Raw genomic sequence first — 18084 nt, 5'->3', positions numbered from 1 at the left:
TATTTTACCTCTTGGGGATGTCATTCGAAAACATAATGTTAAATTTCACTGCTATGCGGACGACACACAGCTGTACATTTCAATGAAACATGGTGAAGCTCCAAAATTGCCCTCGCTAGAAGCCTGTGTTTCAGACATAAGGAAGTGGATGGCTGCAAACTTTCTACTTTTAAACTCGGACAAAACAGAGATGCTTGTTCTAGGTCCCAAGAAACAAAGAGATCTTCTGTTCAATCTGACAATTAATCTGGATTGTTGTACAGTCGTCTCAAATAAAACTGTGAAGGACCTCGGTGTTACTCTGGACCCTGATCTCTCTTTTGAAGAACATATCAAGACTGTTTCAAGGACAGCTTTTTTCCATCTACGTAACATTGCAAAAATCAGAAACTTTCTGTCCAAAAATGACGCAGAAAAATTAATCCATGCTTTTGTTACTTCTAGGCTGGACTACTGCAATGCTCTACTTTCCGGCTACCCGGATAAAGCACTAAACAAACTTCAGTTAGTGCTAAATACGGCTGCTAGAATCCTGACTAGAACCAAAAAATTTGATCATATTACTCCAGTGCTAGCCTCCCTACACTGGCTTCCTGTTAAGGCAAGGGCTGATTTCAAGGTTTTACTGCTAACCTACAAAGCATTACATGGGCTTGCTCCTACCTATCTTTCCGATTTGGTCCTGCCGTACATACCTACACGTACGCTACGGTCACAAGACACAGGCCTCCTAATTGTCCCTAGAATTTCTAAGCAAACGGCTGGAGGTAGGGCTTTCTCCTATAGAGCTCCATTTTTATGGAATGGTCTGCCTACCCATGTGAGAGACGCAGACTCAGTCTCAACCTTTAAGTCTTTACTGAAGACTTATCTCTTCAGTAGGTCCTATGATTAAGTGTAGTCTGGCCCAGGAGTGTGAAGGTGAACGGAAAGGCTGGAGCAACGAACCGCCCTTGCTCTCTCTGCCTTGCCGGTTCCCCTCTTTCCACTGGGATTCTCTGCCTCTAACCCTATTACAGGGGCTGAGTCACTGACTTACTGGTGTTCTTCCATGCCGTCCATGGGAGGGGTGTGTCACTTGAGTGGGTTGAGTCACTGACGTGTTCTTCCTGTCTGGGTTGGCGCCCCCCCCCCCTTGGGTTGTGCCATGGCGGAGATTTTTGTGGGCTATACTCAGCCTTGTCTTCGGACGGTAAGTTGGTGGTTGTAGACATCCCTCTAGTGGTGTGGGGGCTGTGCTTTGGCAAAGTGGGTGGGGTTATATCCTGCCTGTTTGGCCCTGTCCGGGGGTATCATCGGATGGGGCCACAGTGTCTTCTGATCCCTCCTGTCTCAACCTCCAGTATTTATGCTGCAGTAGTTTATGTGCCGGGAGGCTAGGGTCAGTCTGTTACATCTGGAGTATTCTCTTGTCTTATCCGGTGTCCTGTGTGAATTTAAATATGCTCTCTCTAATTCTCTCTTTCTCTCTTTCTTTCTCTCGGAGGACCTGAGCCCTAGGACCATGCCTCGGGACTACCTGGCATGATGACTCCTTGCTGTCCCCAGTCCACCTGGCCATGCTGCTGCTCCAGTTTCAACTGTTCTGCCTGCGGCTACGGAACCGTGACCTGTTCACCGGACGTGCTTGTTGCACCCTCGACAACTACAATGATTATTATTATTTGACCATGCTGGTCATTTATGAACATTTTAACATCTTGACCATGTTCTGTTATAATATCCACCCGGCACAGCCAGAAGAGGACTGGCCACCCCTCATAGCCTGGTTCCTCTCTAGGTTTCTTCCTAGGTTTTTGGCCTTTCTAGGGAGTTTTTCCTAGGGAGTTTTTCCTAGCCACCGTGCTTCTTTCACATGCATTGCTTGCTGTTTGGGGTTTTAGGCTGGGTTTCTGTACAGCACTTTGAGATTTCAGCTGATATACGAAGGGCTATATAAATACATTTGATTTGATTTGAAGCAAAACATTATACTGTTTATTTTATGTACATTTTACATTTACTGTACTTTTCGTAGCATTTGTTGATAACAAAATCTGAAAATACTCTGTATAAATTCAGTAACATGATAAGACTACTCTTGGAAAATGTGGGGTAGGTGCAACATAAGAGAAAAAAATGACAAGGGTTTGAGTGAGAGGACTAACTGCTGTCTCCAAGTGGGTACACACCTCTTCAAAGTGTGCACAGTTCCTAAGCAATTTCAATGCACTTTTATGACTCAAAGAAGAGTTTAACTATAAGGTGCTTTTTTTAGCTCTCCTAGCTGTGCCATTGAGGAACTAGAGCAAGCACACTTGTAATTGTTTCGTTTGGAACACAACCCTGCAGCTGATAACTTCAGCCAGGATGGACACAGGAGGCGGATAGTATGAGTCTCAAGAGTTTATTATAGTACAAGGGGCAAGCAAAAGGTAGGTCAAGGCAGGCAAAGAGTCGTAATCCAAATCAGAGTCAGGCAGGTACAGGACCGCAGGCGGGATCAGGGTCAGGACAGGCGGAAAGGTCAGAACTGGAAGACTAGGAAAAACAAAAACTACAGCACAGGAACATGCTGGTAGGACTTGACAGGACCAAACGAACTGGCAACAGACAAACAGAAAACGCCGATATAAATACATAGGAGATAATGGGGACAAATGGGAGACACCTGGGGGGGTGTAGACAAGTATAAGACAGGTGAAACAGATCAAGGTGTAACACGTCCACTCAAAAGGATCAAGTTCAAGAGTCCAACATGTGCGTCAACCAGTCATGTCAACACCAACGGGGATCCTTCTCAGGCCCAAGGTGGGTTTGTGGTCTGTGACAATGACAAATGGATGTTTTTAGAGGTAGTGGCCGAAATGCCTAACAGACCATGCGATTGCTCAGAGTTCTCTGTCATAGGTTGACCACTTTCTCTCTGCTTTGGTGAGGACATGGCTGGCTTAAGCAACAACAGTCTCACACCTTTTCTGTTTTTTCGGCAGGCACAGCACTGACCGCAGAGCAGTGTAGAGGTAGAATGTGAAATCCGGGAAGGCATCTATAGGAGGCTCTGACAATGCATGTTTCAGGTAGGAGAATGCGTCTTGGCATGCTGAGATCCACTGGAATGGAACTTTCTTTTCATTTGGCATATGTAGCGGTACAGCATGTTGCACAAAGCTCTGGATGAACTTTTGGTAATATCCAAATATCCATGAAGGCTCCCACTTTTGTGGGTGTGTGTGGAGGAGGCCAGTCTTTTACACTTTGCACATTACGTGGGTCTGGCTGAATTCCATCTTTGGACATGATGTGCCCTAGGAACAGTGCCTGGTCTTGGGCGTGCCTGCACTTGGCAGGGTTCAGATTTAGGCCACTGGCTTGAATCTGGAGAGTATTTCTCCCCAGTGCTGCAGGTATTCCTCGAAGATGTGGCTCTAGATGAGGACATCATCCAAGTTCACTAGGCAAGTTGCCGATGGAAGGACTCGCAGTACCATCTCCATTAGTCTCTGGAATGTTGCCGGAGCATTGCCGAGTCCCATTGGCCCACTTCCTGTTGTGAATGCTGTCTTCTCACTTACTTGCTCCTCTAGCTCCACTTGCCAGTAATGATTCTGAAGGTCCATTGTTGAGAACCATGCGGAACCAGACAGTGCATCCAAGGCATAATCAACTCTCGGCAGGTGGTGAGAGTGTTTCATTGGCTGGGGTCACACGGTAGGCACACTGTTTAACCTGTTGGGGCTAGGGGGCAGTATTTGCACGGGCGGATAAAAAACGTACCCGATTAAACTGGTTACTACTCTTGCCCAGAAACGAGAATATGCATTTAATTAGTAGATTTGGATAGAAAACACTCTAAAGTTTCTAAAACTGTTTGAATGGTGTCTGTGAGTATAACAGAACTCATATGGCAGGCCAAAACCTGAGAAGATTCCATGCAGGAAGTGCCCTGTCTGACAATTTGTTGTCCTTCTGTTGCATCTCTATCGAAAATACAGCATCTCTGCTATAACGTGACATTTTCTAAGGCTTCCATTGGCTCTCAGAAGGCGCCAGAAAGTGGAATGGGGTGTCTGCTGTCTCTGGGCGAAGAACAGCAGGAGAATTTGTGAGTGGTCAGCCTGGGGACAGTGACACTGGAGATGCGCGATCATGAGAATTCTCCATTTTTTTCTTTCAGCCTTTGAATGAATACAACGTCGCCCGGTTGGAATATTATCGCTATTTTACGAGACAAATAGCATAAAAATTGACTTTAAACAGCGTTTGACATGCTTCGAAGTATGGTAATGGAATATTTAGATTTTTTTGGGCACGAAATGCTCTCGCGCGTCACCCTTCAGATAGTGACCTGAACGCACAAACAAAATGGAGCTATTTGAATGTAACTATGGATTATTTGGAACCAAAACAACATTTGTTGTTGAAGTGGAAGTCCTGGGAGTGCATTCTGATGAAGGACAGCAAAGGTAATCCAATTTTTCTAATAGTAATTCTGAGTTTAGTGAGCCCCAAACTTGGTGGGTGTCAAAATAGCTAGCCGTGATGGCCGGGCTATGTACTCAGAATATTGCAAAATGTGCTTTCGCCGAAAAGCTATTTTAAAATCTGACACCGCGATTGCATAAAGGAGTTCTGTATCTATAATTCTTAAAATAATTGTTATGTTTTTTGTGAACGTTTATCATCAGTAATTTAGTAAATTCCCCTGGAAGTTTGCAGTGGGTATGCTAGTTCTGAACATCACATGCTAATGTAAAAAGCTGTTTTTTGATATAAATATGAACTTGATTGAACAAAACATGCATGTATTGTATAACCTGTCTGGGGTATGTGGGACGATTTCGTCCCACCTACGTAACAGCTACTGATATTCCAGTGGCGCGATTTTTGAATCGTTAGAAATACTATTACTTCAATTTCTCAAACATATGACTATTTTACAGCTATTTAAAGACAAGAATCTCGTTAATCTAACCCCACTGTCCGATTTCAAAAAGGCTTTACAACGAAAGCAAAACATTAGATTATGTCAGCAGAGTGCCCAGCCAGAAAAAATCAGACAGCCATTTTTCAAGCTAGCATATCATGTCACATAAACCCAAACCACAGCTAAATGCAGCACTAACCTTTGATGATCTTCATCAGATGACACACCTAGGACATTGTGTTATACAATACATGCATGTCTGTTCAATCAAGTTCATATTTATATCAAAAAACAGCTTTTTGCATTAGCATGTGACGTTCAGAAAACGCATAACCCCCGGCAAACTTCCGTTGAATTTACTAACAGTTTGCTAAATTACTCACGATAAACGTTCACAAAAAGCATAACAATTATTTTAAGAATTATAGATACATTACTCCTCTATGCACTCGATATGTCCGATTTTAAAATAGCTTTTCGGATGAAGCACATTTTGCAATAATCTAAGTACATAGCCCGGCATTACAGGGCTAGCTATTTAGATACCCACCCAGGTCAGCATCCACCAAAATCACATTTCCTATAAGAAAAATGTTCTTACCTTGCTTGTTCTTCATCAGAATACACTGCCAGGACTTCTACTTCAATAACAAATGTTGGTTTGGTCCCAAATAATCCATCGTTATATCCAAACAGCGACGTTTTGTTCGTGAGTTCTAGAATGCTTCTTCCCGGTTTCGCGCATGGCGCATTGGCGTGTCAAAAATGTCTAAATATTCCATTACCGTACTTCGAAGCATGTCAACCGCTGTTTAAAACCAATTTTTATGCCATTTATGTCGTAGAGAAGTGATAATATTCCGACCGGGAGTATGCATTGAGCCTAAACAGCCGAATTAAATTTCTCCTCAGAAGCGACTCATGCACGCGCATCATTCAAAGGTCCTCGGAGCATCCACTTACAAAAGGCGATAATATGTTTCAACCTGAGGCTCCCTCGTAAACCTTCAGTTATTTCGCGGGCTCTGAGAGCCTATTGGAGCCCTGGGAATTGTCACGTTACAGCTAAGATCCTTACTTTTCAATAAAAAGATGCAAGACGCACGACTCCTTGTCAGACAGGGTACTTCCTGCTTGAAACCTTGTCAGGTTTTTGCCTGCCATAGGAGTTCTGTTATACTCACAGACACCATTCAAACAGTTTTAGAAAATTCAGAGTGTTTTCTATCCAAACCTGAACAATAATATGCATATTCTAGCTTCTGAGTTGGTGTAGGAGGCAGTTAAAAATGGGAACATATTTTTCCAAAATTCTCAATACTGCCCCCTAGCCCAGACAGGTTAACATAATGTCCTAGGAGTGTCATCTGATGAAGATCATCAAAGGTTAGTGCTGCATTTAGCTGTGGTTTTGGTTTTTGTGACATATATGCTTGCTTTGAAAATGGCTGTGATTATTTTTGGCAGGGTACTCTCCTGACATAATCTAATGTTTTGCTTTCGCTGTAAAGCCTTTTTGAAATCGGACAATGTGGTTAGATTAACGAGAGTCTTGTCTTTAAAATGCTGTAAAATAGTCATATGTTTGAAAAATTGAAGTTATAGCATTTCTGAGGTATTTGTATTTCGCGCCACGCGATTCCGCTGGCTGCAAGCGTCCCACCTCGCCCAGACAGGTTAATGGGCATCACATCGCCGGTGAGGACACAATGTATGATTATGCCTGTTCGACCTTGGTCTTCTGAACTCTTACTGAAGACATCGGTGTACTTCTGAGAAGTGATTTCAGTGACTGAGCTTGAGCGCATGACAAGTTAGTCTCATCTATTGTCGCAGGAGGTTCGGCTACATCCAGGGAATGTCATGTGGCACAGCATGTCTTCCACAACTGAGGTTTCAAGAGATGAGTTGACATGAAACTCCCCCAAGTGTTGGCCACGATGTAACTCAATGTCACACACGCACCACCGTCATGCCATTTTGAACTTTGCTAAATGTGCAGGCACAACGACATCACTAGTTGTGTTGAGCATGAGGATGCCAACATAGTCTGTTGGCACAGGAGATGCCGCCGTAGCTCCTGCCACACAAGCTGTGAAGATGGTCTCAGTCCTAGCAAGAATCCGGATTGAAGTCAGTACAGAGACTTCATGTCCTTAAGGGAGTAGAGGGAGCTCCATGTTTTACAAGAACAGCTGTCCCTAGCTACTATCCAGTCGGGCATGGTGCTGCTGCAGGAAATCCCAGCCAAATATCACTAGACAGCAGGCCCCTTTGACAACTTGAAACTCTTGCTGGAGTAGTTCTTTCCCTAGGCGAATGCCTACTGACATAGTGCCAAACACTGTCCATTGACAGAGCGGGCTAGCATAAAGGATGTCTTCATGGGGCACTTTTTCAGTGCTGGATGGGATGTTCTAAAATCCTCACTGATGATGGAAATAGTCAATCCATAGTCAATCCTGTGTCAAGAAGAGAAGACACTTAAACGTTCTTAAAGATGGCAAGAATGCTAGCTGAAACACCCTCTGTGGAAACCATCTTGTCAGGGGTGTCAACAGGGAGAATTGAGGGGTGTCAACAGGGAGCTCTGGTGAACTAGCTGATGTTTGCTCCCCAACAACAAATCAAATCAAATTTATTTATATAGCCCTTCTTACATCAACTGATATCTCAAAGTGCTGTACAGAAACCCAGCCTAAAACCCCAAACAGCAAGCAATGCAGGTGTAGAAGCACGGTGGCTAGGAAAAACTCCCTAGAAAGGCCAGAACCTAGGAAGAAACCTAGAGAGGAACCAGACTTTGAGGGGTGGCCAGTCCTCTTCTGGCTGTGCCGGGTGGAGATTATAACAGCACATGGCCTAGATGTTCAAATGTTCATAAATGACCAGCATGGTCAAATAATAATAAACAACTAGTGATTGTTTCCCTGCTGTGTGAAACCAGACACGCTTGTTTGCCCATATCTGTCAGGGGACTGGAATCGTAAACTGCGGCTGGCATGAGGGCTTACACCTCTATCTCTCCTTGGAGGTGGACTCGGGCTACTGTTTCCTCTGTCCCTTGCATCAGACTGGTGCCTGTAGTCTGGATAGTGAGCTCTTGCTGAGTAATCTGGAGAGTAGTTGCGACGCCGTCCACCATCAGAGTCTCAATTTCGTCAGCCTTGGCAGTATTCTGGAGAGGCAGGAGGGTACTGGCTGGACCACAGCCATGTCGTTAAGGTGAGTAGTAGGCTTTTGATGGAGGTTGAGCTTGACAGTCTGGTGAGAACCCACATTCTCCTCTTGTAGCATCATTGGATGGTATGAAGGTCCTGTCGGCCCAGAAGCCCAAACACTGTGTGAGGTTCTGTTTTTCTCCTGTAGCTGGCACACTTCAGCTTCAGGCCTTTCACAGTGAGAATCAGCTGTTCCACAGCATGAAGGAGCTTCTCATCTGTGTCATTAGAACGAACCATAGCAACCTGGTCTGGGGTCTGTGCCACTGGTGGGTACGCAGCATGTACAGTGCCTTCAGAAAGTATTCATACCCCTTGACTTATTCCACATTTGTTGTGTTACAGCCTAATGTCAAATGTTATAATAAATGTCTCACCAATCTATAGACAGTACCCCATAATGACAAACTGAAAACATGTTTTAAGACATTTCTGCAAATGTATTGAAAATGAAATACAGAAATATTTAATTGACATAAGTATTCACAATACATGTTAGAATCACCTTTGGCGGCAATTACAGCTGTGAGTCATTCTGGGCAAGTCTCTAAGAGCTTTGCACAGCTGGATTGTACAATATTTGCACATTATTATTTTTTAAGTTTAAGCTCTGTCAAGTTCATAGCTAGACAGCAATTCAAGTCTTGCCTTAGATTTCAAACCGATTTAAGTTGAAAACTGTAACTAGGCCACTCAGGAACATTAAATGTCATCTTGGTAAGCAACTCCGGTGTATATTTGACCTTGTGTATTAGGCCATTGTCTTGATGAAAGGTGAATTTGTCTCCCAGTGTCTGTTGAAAAGCAGACTGAACCAGGCTTTCCTTTTGCCTGTGCTTAGCTATATTCTGTTTCTTTTTATCCTAAAAAACTCCCTAGACCTTGCCGATGAGAAGCATATCCATGACATGATGCAGCCACCATCACCATGCTTGAAAATATGAAGTGGTAGTCAGTGATGTATTGCATTGGATTTGCCTCAAACAACACTTTGTATTCAGAACATAAAGTTAATGTCTTTGCTACTTTTTTGGCAGTTTTAAATTAGTGCCTTATTGCAAACAGGATGCATGTTTTGGAATGTTTTTATTCAGTATAGGCTTCCTTCTTTTCACTCTGTCAATTAGGTTAGTATTGTGGAGAAACTACAATGTTGTTGATCCATCCTCAGTTTTCTCCTATCACAGCCATTAAACTCTGTAACTGCTTAAAAGCCACAATTGTCCTTATGATGAAATCCCTGAGCAGTTTCCTTCCTCTCCAGCAACATAGTTAGGATGAACACCTGTGTCTTGGTAGTGACTGGGTGTATTGATACACCATCCAGAGTGTAATAAATAACTTCACCATACTCAAAGGGATATTCAGTGTATGCTTTTTTAGTTTGACCCATTTATCAATAGCCAATAGCTTTTTTGTGAGGCATTGGAAAATCTCCCTGGTCTTTGTGGTTGAATCTGTGTTTGAAATAATTAACATAATAAAGAAATCACCATCAAAATCTGTCAGTTTAAGCAAGAGATACAGTAGTTATTTTTGCATGGGCTGTGTTTTAATCCACCACACCTGCCTATGTCGGCCTTCTGCATCTGCGGTGGAAAGTGGCAGAGCTACAGCTCTGTTTGTCAGACCAGGAGACATCCCGAAAATCAGTCTTCTCACGGAAATGTCTGTAGCGTCCGTACCGTTTGGGCTACGAACACAATGGTGTTCTCCGTTTTGCTCTACGGCCCCCACAACTGTCACAGGATTCGTCTGCAGGTAACCAGGTACCAGTTCATGGAAATTAATGGAAGTAGTTTTGTGCCCCCCTAAAATGGGTTAAATATGTGTCCAAAAAACTAAATATTTCCTGTGCTTTTTTTTATCTCCTAGATAAATGACAGACACTTAAAAAAAAATCCTCTCTTTTTCCGTTTATGAATGTGTTATTCAGTGTGTTTCTTAACACACTCAAAGATATGTCGCATGACTGAAGTCTGCACCCTCGAGTATGCCGTTCCCTTCCCTTCAAATTACTTTGCCCAATCAATTATATAATGAGATGGGTTGGTCAGGTGTGTGAAGGACAACAAACGATATCTGGTAGCGGAAACCGGACAGAATGTTTCTCTGTCACCTCTCTCACACATACTCTCTCAAACGTATAATTGCAATACTTTACGAGACAACATTATAGCCTGCCAGGCATATCGTTGCACTGCCTGGCTTGATGCAACACAAGGTTTAATGGTGAGACTTAACTGACTGAGGTGCAACCAAAATGAATAAAAAGTGCCGAAAGTAGGCCTAGTGGCATGACTTGCTTGTCGATGAGAAGTTATATGAACTTTTAACCGACGAGTGAGAGGTGCTCCTCTGCTTTCCGTGCATGGATGCAACACATGTTGACCTTGCCCAGCATGTTGTGCTCTTAGTCCTGTTTAGGATAGAATTGGGAGATGTCTACCCCTTGGTTTTTCAATTTCAAGTCTGCTTCTGATAGGATGTTATTGGTTCTACTACTTACTGGTGGTTGTAGTGTTGTTGACATTAAATACAATGTTTGTTTTAGTTTGAGTATTATCATTCTAGTATCTAGTTAGAGGTTCTAGTAGAGTGAAACTGGTTCTAGAGTGTTATTGACATCAAAATGTTGTTGGTTCTAGTGACTATTTGGTGTGTTGTCTAGTAGAACACTGTTATGACGTATTGATTAATGTGACGATTGCTGCTCGTCGAATGATTAACGGTATATAATTACGTAAATGAATCAGGCAATTATTAACTCATTAACCTGGGGCTCCATGGGAAAGTTTTAGCTTTATTGAGTTTCTATTCCCCAAATTAACTCAAAGAATATCAGAATACAGATTTTACAACAGTCGCTAATTAATCAATTTCCTCTACAGTCTCATTCTGAATGTCGCATAATCCGGGAATCTGTACAAACCCGAGTCTCACCAAATAAGTCCATACCACACCAGTTGAGTTGATTATTTATTTGCTAACAAGCTAAAATTATAATATAAGATACACATACACAAACATACAGTCTAGGCTATTGATTAGAACGTAGTACGATGAACAGGTCCCTAGCGGGCCGACACCATATGACACGTGTTACACAAAATCGGGATTTCAAAAGAGAGAGAAAGAGAGAGAGAGACAGTACACGAGAGAAAAACACACTTGGGTGCATTTGTCAGCTATGCTTATTTTAACTATAACCTTGCCCCGAACTGACACTTTTATGGGTCAGAATATAACGATGTAATTACGTGTTGAAGGTCTCCGACGGGTGTCTCTGCGTGGACCGGATTCCGACTTCTCTGATGACGGTTACCAGGTGTAACTCTCTGTTTCTCCTCACAATGTCAGTGTCCTTTCTCTTAGTGGTCTGTTTCCTCACCCTTGCTCTGAAAAGGGGTCTTCGGAGGAGGGCTAATCAGCCGTGTGGATGGTTCCAGTGTGGGAAGGAAAACAGTGTAGACACACGATTCCTTGAAGAGTGGTGACCAGGTGGTCCTGCTTGAATTCACCCCCTTTAGATACAGCTACTCGTCCGAAGCACAGGTTGTTAAAAGGTTATTTTGTCTTCTTCAACCTCGTGTTGCGTTTTGGGTTTGCTGACCACTCAGACCTTGGCTGCAGCTCAGGGTCCTTAGTCTAATATGTTAATTCTTACTCACATGTTTTATACCCTCGGGTCAGAAATGGGCATTTCCGCCTTCAAGGCAATTCTCTGGGCGTACCAAGTTACGAGGCAAGGTCTGGATTTTACTCAGATCTAATTTAGACAACGAACTTCACATTTCATCTTTACAAAAACATTCTCTTTGATCTGGACATTTTCCACACCACGTACAATATGCAAACAGTCGGCACATATTAGGAAAACTCTTAAAGTTACAATGTTTTCATTATAACGTCATCCTTTCTCTTTTAATAACATAACAAAAACGACATTCATTTTCATATTCCACCTATGGTCGTAATTACCACCATTGTGGCTGACAAAACCTATTGTCCCAAAGTCAATTTATTGCATGTTAATGTTCAAAGGCCAGTTCTCCATAGTGAGAGGACAAGTTAATTTTGTCTGCTGCCTTAAGATTCACAATTGGCGTGAGGTGTCATAAACCCCCCCCCCCCATCTCCATACCTCTCGATCTCTTTCCCTCTGGTGGGTGTGAGAGATCTCTCTGTAGGATTGTGGTCCACGGTAACCTGACCAAATAAGGCCAGTCATGACAACATCAATGATTCTAGTATATAATTGGTTGAAGTATATAATTGGATCTAGCTCTAGTAGAGTTGTTGGCATCAGTTTTTTTGCCTCAGATATGCAGTGTCATGCAATGTGCTGCCTGTGTGGTTCAGTTACAACCCACTTACCATAGTTCATCTGTTGGCATCGGTCCCGGTTGATTTACCTGAACATACTGTAGGATCAGCTTTGGACATCTGATTTTGGCTTGGGTGCCAGTTCTTGTACGACTGGTATCAACCCTTTATGATTAAAGATACCATGAGCCCACAGGTGTAGTGATACGGTACACCTGAGACAGTCAGGGACAGTGTATAGTAGAAGATAAACTGGTTTAGCACTATATCTGATGTTCTGAGTGATTTATTAGATATTTTTTCAGTGTTGCATTGAAAAAATTGGAACTATAAACTCTTACCTCTGATTTATAGTCTGTCTGCCCTTAGGAACAAGCAACATGGGGTTTAATTTACTCTGAATAATATGATCTCTTCTCCTCCCTTCCTCCTTTTCTTTTTTCTGTCCTTACCACTCTTTTCATCCCTGTCTCAACTCATGAAACCGTCACTCTCTCCTTTCACGTTGTCCTCTCTCTTTCATACACAGGAAAAGATGAAGCAGAGCAGTCTCTAAATCACAGTGACATCATACTGTAGAGCTGTAGAACACCTTGACCAGGGGTGCTGAAGAAAATGACTACTGACATCTCCATCCCTCCAGATGGTCATATGGCAACTTGGAAGCCGTAGCTAAGTAGAGTTAATAGGTCATAGATTTTCACAATGCACTGTCTAATCTCGTCATCCAATCACTATTAATCTGTATGGTTTTAAATCACACGATATTAGAGAGTTCATTTGAATTTACCATATTAGTCTTGTTATTCAAGTCCCTATCCTATTTCTGTGGTCTGCCATGTCTCTGCCCTGTGAGTACTACTGGCCAGCCTGCTACTATATGTGAGGCTAGTGGTACAGACCAGAGCACCCAAGTTTTGTTTATCTCTTGTATTTTCTTGTTTGTCGGGCGGTGCAATGTATCCACTATAATTCAGGTATTCCTTTTCTTATTTGATTCTAAATACTGCAAAACTATGTTTGAAACAAAGCTGAAGTTATACATATTGAAATTAAGCATAATATGGTAAACAATAGGAATATTATTGTATCCGATTTCAATAAAATAAATTTTATTGAAATACTAAAATGTTGTCTTGTGCTAATATTAAAATAATATTTCCTTTCAAAATGTAATGTTGTTGTCTTCTGAGCTCTTCTGCAAGCATGTCCTTCAACAAGCTCAAACTGAGTGTTGGAATTTTGGGAAGTCTTCTCTTTTTCAACTAAACATCTGATTCCAAGCTAACACATAATGTTCTGAGAAGCATATGTTTCTCAGAGCTTGGTGAAAGCGTGGTTGTCCTATGGTTATTTTGTATACAACCTTTCCACTCTGTTCTGGGAATGGTGCAGTATATAAACTCAGCCAAAAAAGAAACGTCCCTTTTTCAGGACCCTAACTTCACCAAAAGAAAGATGCCCAGGGTCCCTTCTCATCTGCGTGAACGTGCCTTAGGCAAGCTGCAAGGAGGCATGAGGACTGCAGATGTGGCCAGGGCAATAAATTGCAATGTCCGTACTGTGAGACGCCTAAGACAGCGCTACAGGGAGACAGGACGGACAGCTGATCGTCCTCGCAGTGGCAGACCACGTGTAACAACACCTGCACAGGATCGGTACATCCGAACATCACACCTGCTGGACAGGTACAGGATGGCAACAACAACTGCACGAGTTACACCAGGAACACCATCAGTGCTCAGAATAGGCTGAGAGAGGCTGGACTGAGGGCTTGTAGACCTGTTGTAAGGCAGGTCCTGTCAGTGGAATTTTCTATCCCAATGATAATAATTAACAATCAATAAGCCTTGACTAATCCCCAAGGTTTGTAAGACACTGGGTTAAGAATAATTAGGCAAGGACTCAGGCTCGTACAGTTTATTCAGAGAACGTTCTGAGATCCAAATAACAAAGACATTCATTTTATGCTAACTCTCCACTTACGCACATACCTCCACACAAACAGTAGGTGAGTTGTATCCCTCCCTGGAGTTCCGATCACTGTTAATCACTACCTAGTGCTGTCTGTTCCTTTCCCCCGAGATTAGAGAAACCTTGAGGGTCACTCCCTTTCTTCTCTAAGAAACTCAAAGTTCCTCAGCTGTCGGGCCAATCACAGTCTACTTATCTTAGGCCCACTAAAACACACACACACACATTTAATTTTGTCCCCAGCCTCTACTAGACCATATGGGCCTTTCGATTAGTACTTTAATTATTCATTATACATGCTACATAACTACTAATTACTAATTGGTTACGTGACAGGGTTGGATTCTTTATTAATTTACCTTTATTATATAATTCCCTTATCAGGTCCTCACCAGACATCACCAGGAACAACGTCGCCTATGGGCACAAACCCACCGTCGCTGGACCAGACAGGACAGGCAAAAAGTGCTCTTCACTGACGAGTCGCGGGTTTGTCTCACCAGGGGTGATGGTCGGATTCGCATTTATCGTCGAAGGAATGAGCGTTACACCGAGGCTTGTACTCTGGAGCCACCACCCATACTGCCACCATCCATACTGCTCGTTCTGTGCATGATTTCCTGCAAGACAGGAATGTCAGTGTTCTGCCAAGGCCAGCGAAGAGCCCTAATCTCAATCCCATTGAGCAAGTCTGGGACATGTTGGATTGGAGGGTGAGGGCTAGGGCCATTCCCCCCAGAAATGTCCGGGAACTTGCAGGTGCCTTGGTGGAAGAGTGGGGTAACATCTCACAGCAAGAATTGGCAAATCTGGTCAGTCCATGAGGAGGAGATGCACTGCAGTACTTAATGCAGCTGGTGGCCACACCAGATAGTGACTGTTACTTTTGATTTTGAACCCCCCTTTGTTCAGGGACACATTATTCCATTTCTGTTAGTCACATGTCTGTGGAACTTGTTCAGTTTATGTCTCAGTTGTTGAGTCTTGTTATGTTCATACAAATATTTACCATGTTAAGTTTGCTGAAAATAAACGCAGTTGACAGTGAGAGAACGTTTATTTTTTTGCTGAGTTTAGTTGCTTGGCTTTGGAACATTCTCAGTATTTTATGACTTTAACAGAATGTTTCCAAAAATTCAAACATGGTTACATTTAATTACATTTTTGGTAATGTTTCCTGGAATGATCTTCAACTGGTTTGACATTGGAAATGTACTAAAATAGTTCAGAGAACATTAAGAAACAATGTTCTTCTGTGGGAATTTTAGTACTTCAGTGTAATAGTTCCTACAGATTTCCTTATGGTTCTTTTTAAAGTCATGTTTTCCGAACATTATGAAAGCTTTCCATAAAAACCACAAGAAAACATTAATGTTCATAGAACGTTCTAAGAATGTTACTTAAAAACATATACATTGCATTCTCAGCATCAACAAAACTCTCTCTATCCTCTATCTTGTTAAGTGTGTTCAGGGTTGCATTCAGTAGATTTTTACGTTCTGAATGCCGTTCGTTCAATTGAACGAACGGTGCTGTACTGAACAACCAGTTGAAAAACTGGGAGAGGTTGTGGGTTCGACTCTATTTACTCTCAGATTTTGAAAATGATAATTAGCATCAAAGTAGACATCATGCAAGACTAAAAAAATCCCTGCACGTTATCTCTAGCTGACACCTTTGCTAACAGGTACTGTGTCAATTTAAAACTTGTACAAGACAGTTCACAGAATTGTCCATTTAAAGAAATGTAGGCAATGTATTCATTACTTTACTTATCCAAGATGGCATAGCAGTCAGACGTCCTTTGTTCTCGTCTTGTCATGTTCCGTGTATATATACATATTTACATATTTTCTTCGCATATCTTTTTATATATTTTTTTCAAAAAACTCAACTTCAAAACACTCTCCTGCAACCCGCCTCACCAATTAAAAAAAACTATTATTTACCTCAAATCTGAAATCCACAACAAAAGCTAGCCAGAAGTTAGCCAGTTCACTAGCTAACGTTAGAATTCAGCTATCCACGGTTGGCGGTCATCATCTATCCCTTAGCTCGAAAAGCTATCGCCAGTTTTGTACAACGCAACTCCAGACCAGAGCATACTGGACCTATTTTCTCTCCATATCCCCGGATTTCTACCGCAATGTCTCTGGACTTTTACACCTGGATCTTGCAGCTAGCTAGCTGCTATCCGAGTGACTATTGGCTAACGTCGGTCCCGGAGCTAGCATCAATTATTCCGGGCTAGCCAGCTGAAGAGTTTCATCAGCCACTCCTGGGCTACAATTACCTATCCGGACCCATTTTACTGCCGATACGGAGCCCCATTGGTCCTTCACGACTGGACTACCGACGTTATCTGCCCGAGGGAGTTATCCAACTGGCCCCTCCGTCGCGACATAACCTGAACGCCCATCTGCGGCCAGCTAATCGTTAGCTGTTTTATCGGCTGCTATCTGAATAGGTCTATCGGCCAATTTTTCTTGGGCCACTATAACTATAACTATTTTGCCAATTGGATTGGTCCCCTCTACCACACGCAAACCCCACTAATCTACCAACGGAAACGCACGAGGTGGCTAATAACAGACCATCTTCTGCCAACTAGCTACCCATGGCCCGGGTAGCTGTCTGAATCGCCGTGACCGCAACCGACCTCACTACTCACTGGACTCTTTTGATCACTTGGCTAAGCATGCCTCTCCTTAATGTCAATATGCCTTGTCCATTGCTGTTCTGGTTAGTGTTTATTGGCTTATTTCACTGTAGAGCCTCTAGCCCTGCTCATTATACCTTATCCAACCTCTCAGTTCCACCACCCACACATGCGATGACATTACCTTGTTTCAATGATGTTTCTAGAAACAATATCTCTCTCATCATCACTCAGTGCCTAGGTTTACCTCCACTGTATTCACATCCTACCATACCTTGGTCTGTACATTATACCTTGAAGCTATTTTATCACCCCCAGAAACCTGCTCGTTTTACTTTCTGTTCTGGACGTCCTAGACGACCAATTCTCATAGCTTTTAGCCGTATCCTTATCCTACTCCTCCTCTGTTCCTCTGGCGATGTAGAGGTGAATCCAGGCCCTGCAGTGCCTAGCTCCACTCCTATTCCGCTGGCGCTCTCTTGATGACTTCTGTAACCGTAATAGCCTTGGTTTCATGCATGTTAACATTAGAAGCCTCCTCCCTAAGTTTGTTTTATTCACTGCTATAGCACACTCTGTCAACCCGGATGTCCTAGCCATGTCTGAATCCTGGCTTAGGAAGACCACCAAAAACTCTGAAATCTCCATCCCTAACTACAACATTTTCAGACAAGATAGAACGACCAAAGGGGGCAGTGTTACAATCTACTGCAGAGATAGCCTGCAGAGTTCTGTCCTACTAATCAGGTCTGTACCCAAACAATTTGAACTTCTACTTTTAAAAATCCACCTCTCTAAAAACAAGTCTCTCACCGTTGCCGCCTGCTATAGACCACCCACTGCCCCCAGCTGTGCTCTGGACACCATATGTGAACTGATTGCCCCCCATCTATCTTCAGAGCTCATGCTGCTAGGTGACCTAAACTGGGACATGCTTAACACCCCAGCCATCCTACAATCTAAGCTTGATGCCCTCAATCTCACACAAATTATCAATG

At 42.8% G+C, this 18084-nt stretch overlaps 1 long non-coding RNA gene across 1 annotated transcript; it reads left to right on the top strand.

Annotated features, from left to right (window-relative positions):
• Window positions 1-7775: 7775 nt before the first annotated feature.
• On the top strand, window positions 7776-13582 carry LOC115159673 (uncharacterized). The gene is made up of 2 exons (XR_003868932.1): window positions 7776-8131; window positions 12983-13582. It is a non-coding gene; the product is annotated as an uncharacterized LOC115159673 (long non-coding RNA).
• Window positions 13583-18084: the final 4502 nt, after the last annotated feature.

This window comes from Salmo trutta, chromosome 23, assembly GCF_901001165.1.
Source record: "Salmo trutta chromosome 23, fSalTru1.1, whole genome shotgun sequence".
In the NCBI taxonomy this organism is placed as follows: domain Eukaryota; kingdom Metazoa; phylum Chordata; class Actinopteri; order Salmoniformes; family Salmonidae; genus Salmo; species Salmo trutta.
This window is presented reverse-complemented; position numbering and strand designations above follow the sequence as displayed.